Source organism: Bos grunniens, chromosome 21 (genome assembly GCF_055505025.1).
Source record: "Bos grunniens cultivar Pamir isolate PY7600 chromosome 21, Bosgru_T2T1.0, whole genome shotgun sequence".
Classification (NCBI taxonomy): domain Eukaryota; kingdom Metazoa; phylum Chordata; class Mammalia; order Artiodactyla; family Bovidae; genus Bos; species Bos grunniens.
The window spans coordinates 42,490,465-42,501,175 of NC_141185.1; the positions used below are offsets into that span (position 1 = coordinate 42,490,465).

A 10,711-nucleotide genomic window follows, 5' to 3' on the forward strand; every position below is an offset into this window, starting at 1 on the left:
GTGAACTGTATATCTTTGCTCAAGGAGCTCACATGTTTTCAATTAGATTCCACTAGAAGTGATATCATATTATATTTGTTGCTCACTGTCTCTCTTACTTCAGTTGGTTGCTATGATCATTTCTACCTTCTTCCCTGTGCCTGAAGATTCCATTGTTTCATTGCTTTTTATGGCTGAGTCATATAGCATTGTGTGTGTATCCCATGTTCTTTGTTCATTTCTGTGTCCTTCCACACTTAGGTTGCAGCAGTGTCTTTGCTATGGAAACCAGTCCAGCCGGGATGGCATGGGTACCCTTGTCTTTGAAAATGTCGCTTCTCCCTGACTGTATGCCCAGGCATGTGACTGCTGTTTCTGAACACAATTCTATTTTTAGTTTTAAGGAACCTCCATATTGTTTTTTTCTAGTGGATGAACCATGAACATTTTTAATAATCTCCAGATTAGTTTCTAGACAGGATCTTTATTTTTAAAACTTTCCCATTTCAATTTTACTGATATTTCTTGATTGTTTTCTGTGTTTGTAGCTATCCATTCATTATTTCTTTTCAAATTGAAGTACAGTTGATTAATATTACTATGTTTACTGAACATAGCAATTCAGTATTTTAATGGAATACACTCCACTTAAGGATATTACAAAATCATGGCTTTATTTTCATCTGCTGCATACTATATCCTATTCATTTACTTACAGTATTCATAGTGTTTTTATCTCTCAACCTCTACCCCAGTCTGGCAGTTCCCACAAACAAATCCCCACAGGTATCCGTTCATTTCTATATTTGTGGTTCTCTTTCTGTTTTGTTGTTGCTGTTGTTCAGTCGTTCAGTCATATCTGACCCTTTGCAACCCCATGGACTGCAGCATGCCAGACTTCCCTGTCCTTCACCATCTCCTGGAGTTTTCCATCCAACCATCTCATCCTCTGTCCTTCCCTTCTCCTCCTGCCTTCAATCTTTCTCAGCATCAGGGTCTTTTCCAATGAGTTGTCTCTCTTCATCAGGTGACCAACGTATTGGAGCTTCAGTAACAGTCCTTCCAATGAGTATTCAGGGTTGATCTCCTTTGGGATGGACTAGTTGGATCTCCTTGCAGTCCAAGGGACTCTCAAGAGTCTTCTCCAGCACCACAGGTCAAAGGCGTCAATTCTTCAGTGCTCAGCCTTTTGTATTGTCTAGCTCTCATGTCCATACGTGACTACTGGAAAAACCATAGCTTTGACTATACAGACCTTTGTAGGTAAAGTAATGTCTGCTTTTTAACATGCTGTCTAGGTTTGTCATTGTATTTCTTCCAAGGAGCAAGCGACTTTTAATTTCATGGTTGCAGTCACCATCTGCAGTGATTTTGGTGCCCAAGGAAATAAAATCTGTTACTGTTTCCATTGTTTCCCCATCTGTTTGCCATGAAGTGATGGAACCAGATACCATGATCTTCATTTTTTGAATGTTGATTTTTTTTCACTCTCCTCTTTCACCTTCATCAAGAGGCTCTTTAATTCCTCTTTGCTTTCTGCCATAAGGGTGGTGTCATCTTCATATCTGAGGTTATTGATATTTCTCCTGGCATTTTGCATGATGTACTCTGCATAAGTTAAATAAGCAGGGTGACAATATACAGCCTTGACGTACTCCTTTCCCAATTTTGAACCAGTCCATTGTTGCATGTCTGATTCTAACTGTTGCTTCTTGACCTGCGTACAGGTTTCTCAGGAGGCAGGTCAGGTGCTTTGATATTCCCATTTCTTTCAAAGAATTTTCCACAGTTTGCTGTGATCTACACAATCAAAGGCTTTAATTCTTTGAAAGTTTTTAATTCTTGAAAGTTTTTAACTTTATCAAAGTTTTTAATTTTATGACTTAAAAATATATACCTGTATTTTATATATGACACATATACCTCTTTTTATATATGTTATGCACCTATATTGTCATATAAGGGATATATACTGATGTTTTCACAATACATGTATACTTATATTGCCATATATGAAATATATACCTCTAGTTCCATATATGAAATATATATTGAATACTACTGAGCTAAATAGCAAATGAAAATTGGAAAGTTTTATAAATAGAAGATTCCATCAAGAAACTGATTTTGAGATTTTAAAAAGTCACATTAAGTAGTTTTACTCTTTTAATTTATGCTTTACAAAGAACTTATCAGTGAAGTCAAGGCAATTAATCTAAATACAGGATAATTTTCTTATTCTTACTTAAGATGCTTCTGTCAATGTTCTCTGACAAAACATTTTATTTTCATTATTTCTGATGCCTACATATTGATTTAAGTTTACAGTGCCCTCTAAATAGAAGTCATTTAGCAATCGTCTAGTTTCAAATTAAGACTTTTGTATGTATAAAGATGTAAGCCTGTGTACTTAATTAGAAGGATTATCTTAAGTCTCTAAAAGCATTACTCAAAAGGCACAATGATTTTCATTATGGTCCATGGACTGGTATTTGCAAATATAAATCAGAAGCTCTGGAACTGCTGTCTGAGAATTTTAGTTAATAAGCCCTCCAGGTGATTCTGAAGCACTGAAGTTTTAGAACTATAGCCCTGGAAGTCCCAGCAAAACTCACATTTTACCAAGCCCAAGTTGTACGAATTAGTATCATTATAAGTTACAGTAAAATTTTCATTCTTTTGGTTAAAGAACAATAGCAAATAAGTGCATTTTGCAAATATATATGTATATTTTCATATATGAAATACATACCTACATTTTCATATATGAAATATATGCTGAACACTACTCAATCATAAAAAAGATTAAAATAATGGCATTTTCAGCAATATAATCCTAGAGATTATCATAACTGATATAAGTCAGAAAGACAAAGAGAAATACCATATGATATCACTTATACATGAAATCTAAAGTATAACACCAATGAACTTATCTATGAAATGGAAACAGACTCACAGATACAGAGAATTAGTGTTTACCAGTGGGGATAGGCAGTGGGAGGGGCAAGAGAGGTGTAGAGGATTAATAGAAACTACTCTGTATAAAATCAATATGCTATAAGGATATATTATACAGCACAAGGAAATACAGTCTTTATTTATAATACCTTTAAATGGAGCATAATCCATAAAAATAGTGAATCACTATGTTGTATACTCCAAACTAATATAGTATTGTAAATATACTGTACTTCAACTTAAAAAATTGTTGATGGCTATCTACACAAACAATAAAGTAATCAAAAAGAGTAAAAAATAAGCAAAATAAAAATGTGAAATTTTTAAAAATAGAAGATTCCATCAAGAAACTAATTTTGATGAGAATTTTAAAAATCACATAAAGTAGCTTTACTCTTGTAATTTTTGCCTTCCAGGAACTCATTAGTCAAGTCAAGCCAACTAATCTAACTAACATTAAACCTTACCAAGCTAAGGGCACTAAGCACATTTTGTCACCAAGTTTTTCCAAGATGCCTCTAGTTGGCAAAGGTTTTTTTGACTTTAACCTTTCTTATCACTAATTGTAGCTATTTCAGAACAGTATTGTTCTGGTAGCAATATCATGTGGTCTAATAGGTCCTAAGATCACATTACCAAGGGTTTTCTTTTTAAATGAACAATTTAAAAAAAAGTCATGCTATACTTCATCTTGTCAATGTTAAATTTCTCATTGGAGAGGAAGTCACTTGTGAAGCTGTTAGCCCCAAAGCCTTCTATTCTCAACCCAAGGTGCTCCTGTCTTGCATTATTAGGAATCTGAGAACTGCAAAGTGAAGAGATTATCGTGTTGAAGCAGCTGGGAAGTGACCAGTTTGAAGTAGTCTCTCTGGGCAGGTGGGAGGGGCAGTATGATGTTCTGTTAAGATGATCAAGGAGGGCTCCATGCCAGATGATTTCTTCCAGGAGGCCCAGACCATCAGGTAAGTTTCTTCTGGGGAATCGTGGTTTAGCCCTCACTATGAGAGGATGTTCATGCTAACAGGTCTGAGTGTAACATCTGTAGGGCCTGAATCAAGAGTCCACATATCATAGAATATATAATGGAATATTACTCAGTCATAAAAATGAAATAATGCCATTTCAGCAGCATGATTGGATGTAGAGATTAACACATTAAGTGAAAACAGAAACACAAATATCATAGGATATCATTTATGTGTGAACTCTAAACTATGATGCACATGAATTTCTTGACAAATCAGAAACAGTCTCAGACAGAGAAAACAAACAGAACATTTCCAAAGGGGAAAGAGATGGGAGATTAATTAGGAATTTGGTATTAACAGATAGATACTACTATATATAAAATAGATAAGCCCCTCCTGTATAGCACAGGGAGCTGTATTCAATATTTGGAATCACCTAATAACCTGAAAGCATGTATGTGTGTATGTTTATATATATATATTATATATCTTTATATATAATAAACATAATGTATATTATATACTATATACATGTAATATATCTAACTGAATCCCTTTGGTATACTCCTGGAACTAACGCAGCAACATGAAACAACTATTCTTCAATTAAAAATGTACCCATTTTTAATAGAAAAAAGAAGAGTCTACATATCATTGATACAAATATTTGAAGTTTAAATCAATTTAAAACACATCTTTACATCTTTAAAACTGCTTAAAGATGCATAACTGAGCTCATCGCCTTGAGTAACATGGTAACTCATGTCCCTATAGTTAGACTAAGAAGAAAGGAAATAACTAAATATGTAATCCTTATCTGTGATAAAATTGTCAAGTTGACATGTTAAACTTAATTTATTTTACACATCTGAAAAGTAAAGAATTTATCCTATAATGCTCCTCATTGTTAATTATTTGAGAAGTACAAATCAAGACTTCAATGAGGTACCACCTCACACTGGTAGGATGGCTGTCATTAAAAAAATCTCAAAACCAATACAATATTGTAAAGTTTAAAAATAAAATAAAATTTTAAAAAAATCTTCAAATAACAAGAGTTGCAGAGTGTGTGGAAAAAAGGGAACCCTCCGACACTGTTGGTGGGAACGTAAATCAGTGCAGTCACTCTAGAGAATAGTATGGCAGTTCCTCAAAAAACTAAAAATAGAGTTAGCACGTGGTCCAGCAATCCCACTTCTAGCCATACATCCAGACAAAGCTATAGTTCAAAAAGATGCGTGCAGTATTCTAAAGAATGTGTGCATACCAACTCCAGATCTGACAAGAAACCTTACTCTCACACCTGAGATATGAAATTTGTTTTCACATATAGTCTACTATATTTAGATTCCTGGTTCATACTCCATGTAACACCACAGTGTCATAATTAAGTCCAATTTGAATTTTAGTTTTATTTTTCAGATGTGGTTTCCCTCCAGCAGCGTAGGAGCACTCCCTTTTCTCCAGGTCCTGTTTCCCTGGTATGACATTTCAGACCTCAAAAACTCTTACCTGCTGATATGAATATCAATTTCATATTAGCTTAGTTTGAACAGAAAAGCAAAATATCAGGGGGCCTATGTTTTCTGCTTTCTTCATGGAGAAAAATGACATTGTTAGAAGAAAAAGTACCTGCAGCTCATGTACTCTTTGAGTCACTAATTGTTTGCAGGAATTTTCTTATATATATATGTGTGACCCTTGTAGCTCAGTTGGTAAAGAATCTGTCTGCAATGCAAGAGACCCAGGTTCGATTCCTGAGTTGGAAAGATCCTCTCAAGAAGGAAATGGCAATCCACTCCAGTATTCTTGCCTGGAAAATCCCACGGACAGAGGAGCTTGTCTGGTTACAGTCCATGGGGTCACAAGAGTCAGATGGGACTTAGTGACTAAACCACCACTAAACCACTGTCATACAGCTAATACAATTTTGTGGGTGGTTTGCTTTTTCCTTTTCCTTCTATCACAGCTTGTTTCACTTTTACATAGATGTATAAATGATTTATTGAGGTTTTTTTCTGTATAGGTTATTACAGAGCATGCAGTAAGTTTCCTTGTGCTACACAGTGGGTCCTGGTCACTTACTTTATCAATAGTAGTGTGTATATATTAGTCTGAAGCAACTCATTTCTCCATGCCCCACATCTTTATATCTTGGTGACCGAAAGTTTCCTTTCTTAGTCTGTGAGGCTGTGTCTCAGGCAGTAAGCTCATTTGTACCTATCTTCAGTTTATACCTGGAAGTGATACCATAGGATACTTGTCCGTCCTTGTCTCCCTTACTTCACTTGGGATGATTCTCTCTACTTTCTTTCCTGAAGCTGTACTTGGCATTATTCATGAATAAGCTGTACTTATTCATGGTTGGAAATATTGCATTGTGTACACGTGCCCCATTCTTTGTTTCCATTCATGTGCTTCTATAATTAGCTTGCTTCCCTGTCTTGGTTGTTGTACCTAGTGGGGTGAAAATCATAGGGTCACTCATCACTATTAAAATTTTCTTTGTCAAAACCCAGCTGCCTGGACCCCAGCCTAGTACAGACATTAGACCAAAGCCTGCTTAGGCTCCCAGAATGGGAGAGCAGCCCAAGTCAGGGAGGTCAGAGGGAATAAAATAGCCATTGCTTTTCTTTCCCTTTTCTTCTTTTTACTCTCATGCCGATGTTCTGTTGAAGTTTAGTCAACTTGCAGTTTTGTGCTTCTCAGTGTCCAGCCAACTGATTAAGTTATGAAATATATATACAGCATATTTTTACTCTTTTTTATCTTTTGACATAGTTTATTGAACAAGGTCGAGTAGAGTTCTCGGTGCTGAATATCTGGTCATTGTGGAATATCTATGACAGCTACAGATTTCTACGTATATTGGAGAAAAATATTTCTGTGAATATGTGCATGGAAGGAAGAAAGAAGGAAGGCAGGAGATAATCCTTGGGAATTATCTAAATCAGACGTACATTTGTGTTTGAATCTCAGAGTCCCTTTTTGTGTTGTAAATTAGTTCCCTTGTACCTCTTTCTTTTATTTTGCTTAGAAGGGACATCATCTGCTATTTTCTTTGCTGTTGCTGACTTCACTTAGCGTATGATCCTCCAAGGTCCATCCTTGTGGGAAAAATTGGTGTAAATTTATAATTTCAGTGGTGGCCCTTTATGTCTGAGTAATAGCCCATTGTATATATGTACCACATTTCTTTAAGATTTCACTTGTCAATGAACTTCTTCTTGGGTCTATATCTTGAGTATTGGAAGTAGCACTGCAGTGAACATTGGGGTGCATGTGTCATTTTGAATGGTGTTTTTCATAATACAGGCCCAGGTGTGGGTATTAAAATCTTAGGTTTAGCTCTCTTGAAATTTTTTATTCTTGCCTGTTGAGGCTGTCCTTTCTAGGGCCTGCTGCCAATGTCCCTTCCCACATCGTGTTTAGGAGGGGTCTGTCATCTCCCGGCTCTCTCTCCCATTAACTGTTTTCAGACAGTATGGCCATTCTGTCAGATGGGATTTGATTTCTTGTTGTCATTTTGATTGGAATTCCTCCTGTAATAATTAGGAATGCTGAGCATCTTGTCCTGTGGCTGTTTGCAGGGTTTTTTTCTTTTCTTTTCTTTTGGCTTAAACGGTGTGAGGAAAATTTACCTGTTGCAATTTGTTTCTTGAAAGTTGAGTATGGAATTTATTTGTGCAGTACTGGCCACAGGACTTTTCCTGAGGGCAACTGTCACTAACGGCACCCCAAGGCCTTGTGAATTGGAATGGAGGTACCAGTAAGCACCTGTGGTCAAGTTGCAGTTATAGGATATGACCACAAGGCGGCAGCACTTCTTCATACCCAACTCTGGTCGAAGCAACCTTAGAAGTAGTTGGCTTCCTGGGCTGTGAATTCGAGTGGAATATACCCGAACAAACAAACACCCAAGGGCTTAAGTCTTACTACTTCTTTCCCCTAAAGCTTTACCCCTCCCCTCCAGACTCATGGCTACCTAGGGCACCGCTCCCTGTTGAGGTGCCTACGAGGCTGCACTCCCAGGAAGGAGCCCTTAGCTGGGTCCCAGCACCAGATCCCTGGATACTTGGTGACTTTACCCTGGTCCTCGAGGCCAAGGGTCAGGCCACCATAGTTGAGGCACACTAGGGATTCTGACTCCAGCCAGAGAAAACCCCGACAGTACAGGTTTAAGAGGAGTCTCAATGCAGGGCACCCTGCGCGGCTGTGTCGGCCCCACCCTAGTCCAGCCCTGGGACTCAAGCCTATTCAGGTTCCAGGGATCAGAGAGCATCTCAAGTCAGGGAGGTTGGAGGGAATATACTAAGTCTTACTTTCTTTCCTTTAATCTCAAGCTGATGGTATGTTGAAGTATAGTTGATTTGCAGTTTTGTGCTTGTTCTCAGTGTACAATGGACTGATTCAGTTATGCGTGTGCTGTGCTTAGTCGCTCAGTCGTGTCTGACTCTTTGCATGGACTGCATACATAGACTGCATACAGCATATTTGTACTTTTAAAAAAATGTTTTGTCATAGAGGTTATTGAACAAGGTGGAGTAAATTTCTCAGTGCTGAGCATCAGATCCTTGTGGAGTATCTATTAGAGATACAGATTTTTTGTACCTGTGCAAGAAAAGAAGGAAAGAGATAGTCCTTTTCGATTATCTATTACAGCTACAGATTTCTATCTATATGTTAGAGATAAAGATTTCTTTGTATATGTGCATGGAAGGAAAGAAGAAAGAAAAAGTAGGAGGAAGGCAGGAGATAATCCTTGTGAATTACCTAGTGAAGATTTCTGTGGGTATGTTAGAGGTAGATTTTAGTGCTTATGTGGAAGGAAGGAAGGAAGAAGATAATTCTTGTGGATTATGTATTATAGATACTGATTTCTGTGTATACATTAGTACCAACCTCCTAATTCATACCTGGCCCTTTCCTTTTTTTCCTGAAAGCTTTGTGTTTGAATCTTAGTGTCTCTTGTTGTATGGTAAATTACTTCCCCTGTATTTTTTTTTTTTTTTTGGAGAAGGGACACCATCTGCTATGTTTTTTCTATGTTGCTGACTACACTAAATATATGATCCTCTAACATCCATCCTTGTCTGGACCAATGGCATAATTTCATAATTTCATGGTGGTTTTTCATGTCTGAGTAAAAGCCTAATGTATATATGTACCATATTTCTTTAAGATTTAATCTTTCAGTGGAACGTTTCTTTGATCTGTGTCTTGGCTATTAGAAGTAGCACTGCAGTGAATGTTGGGGTGCATGTGTCATTTGATGGATGGATTTTTGTAATACAGGCTCAAGTGTCGGTCTTAATGTCTTAGACTTAGCTCTCTTGAAATTTTTCTTGGTTGCCTGTGGAGGCTGTCCTTTCTAGGGGCTGTTGCCAATGTCCCTTCCCACGGACCATGTAGGAGTTTCCATCATCTCCGGGCTCTCTCCCCCATTTACTGTTTGCGTACAGTCAAGGTGGCCATTCTGTCAGATGGTGTTTGATTACTTGTGATTTTTATTAGGATTCCTATGGTAATCATTAGGGATGGTGAGTATCTTGTCCTGGGACATTTGGGGTCTTTTGTTTTATGTTTTTCCTTAAATGGTGTGAGGAAAATTTTATCTGTTCCAATTAGTTTCTTGACAGTTGGTTGTGTTTGGAATTTATTTCTACAATACTGGCCACAGGTCTTTTCCTGAGGGCATCTGTCATTAAGAGTCACACAGTCTTATGAATTGGAGGTGCTAGGAAGCAAGCGTCTGCCTGCAATGCGGGAGACCTGGGTTCGATCCCTGGGTTGGGAAGATCCCCTGGAGAAGGGAAAGGATACCCACTCCAGTATTCTGGCCTGGAGAATTCCATGAACTTTATAACCAAAGGAGTCCCAAAGAGTCAAGACGGTACTGGGCAACTTTCACTTTCAGGAAGCAAGCATTGTCAACATATAGTTACAGGAATTGTCCACAAGGGGGCAGCACTTCTTCAGGCTCAACTGTGATTCCATGCAACCAGAGCCTTGAGGAAAGTCGCCTTCCTGTTGGGTGAATTAGAGTGGACTGTGCCTGAGCAAACACCCAAAGGCTTAAGTCTCACTATTTCTTCCCCCAACACTCCATCCCTCCCCTCCAGACTCATCCCACTGCTCCCTTCTGAGGGACCTGGGAGGCTGCCCTCCCAGGAAGGAGGCTTCAGCTGGGGACCTCAGCACCGCGGGCCCTGGATACTTGGTGACTTTACCCTGTATCCTTGAGGCCAGAAGGTCAGGCACCATTGCTGGGGTGTAGTAGGGATTCTGGTTCTAGCCAAGGCAAACCAGGTAAAACAGTTTTAAGAGACATCTCAATGAAGGGCCCCAGTCTAGCCATGGGACTCATCACCACCCAGGTTCCAGGGAGCGGATACTGTTCCAAATTAGAGACGTTGGAGGGAGTCAACTAGGCTTTACTTTTCGTTTCTTTTCTTTACTCTCATGCCGATGCTATTTTGAAGTATAGCTGATTTGCCTTTTTGTGCTTGTCCTCAGTGTATGATGGACTGATTTAGTTATGACATATACATACAGTGTATTTGCACTTTTTTATTCTTTTGCCATAGAGGTTATTGAACAAGGTTGAGTAAAGTTCTCTGTGTTGAACATCAGTTTCCTCTGGAATATCTATCAGAGATACAGATTTTTTTGTACATGTGTAAGTAACGAAGGAGATACTATTGTTGGATTATCTATTACATATACATATTTAGATGTATGTGTTAGAGATAAGTGTTTCTGCATATATGTGTGTGGTAGGAAGGAAAGAAGTCAAGAGATAA

At 38.1% G+C, this 10,711-nt stretch overlaps 1 long non-coding RNA gene across 11 annotated transcripts in view; it reads left to right on the forward strand.

Annotated features, from left to right (window-relative positions):
• Window positions 1-10,711, forward strand: part of LOC147349507 (uncharacterized) — a 69,207-nt gene that overhangs the window by 13,325 nt on the left and 45,171 nt on the right. For 6 of the 11 annotated variants that reach the window (XR_015149890.1, XR_015149891.1, XR_015149888.1 and 3 more), the window contains one exon: window positions 1,007-1,383. The exons of 4 other annotated variants lie outside the window; for them this stretch is intronic. This is a non-coding gene — a long non-coding RNA (uncharacterized LOC147349507). Of the gene's footprint in view, window positions 1-240; window positions 382-1,006; window positions 1,384-10,711 lie in introns of those variants that run through there. One more of the 11 variants, XR_015149898.1, reaches the window with a different exon arrangement.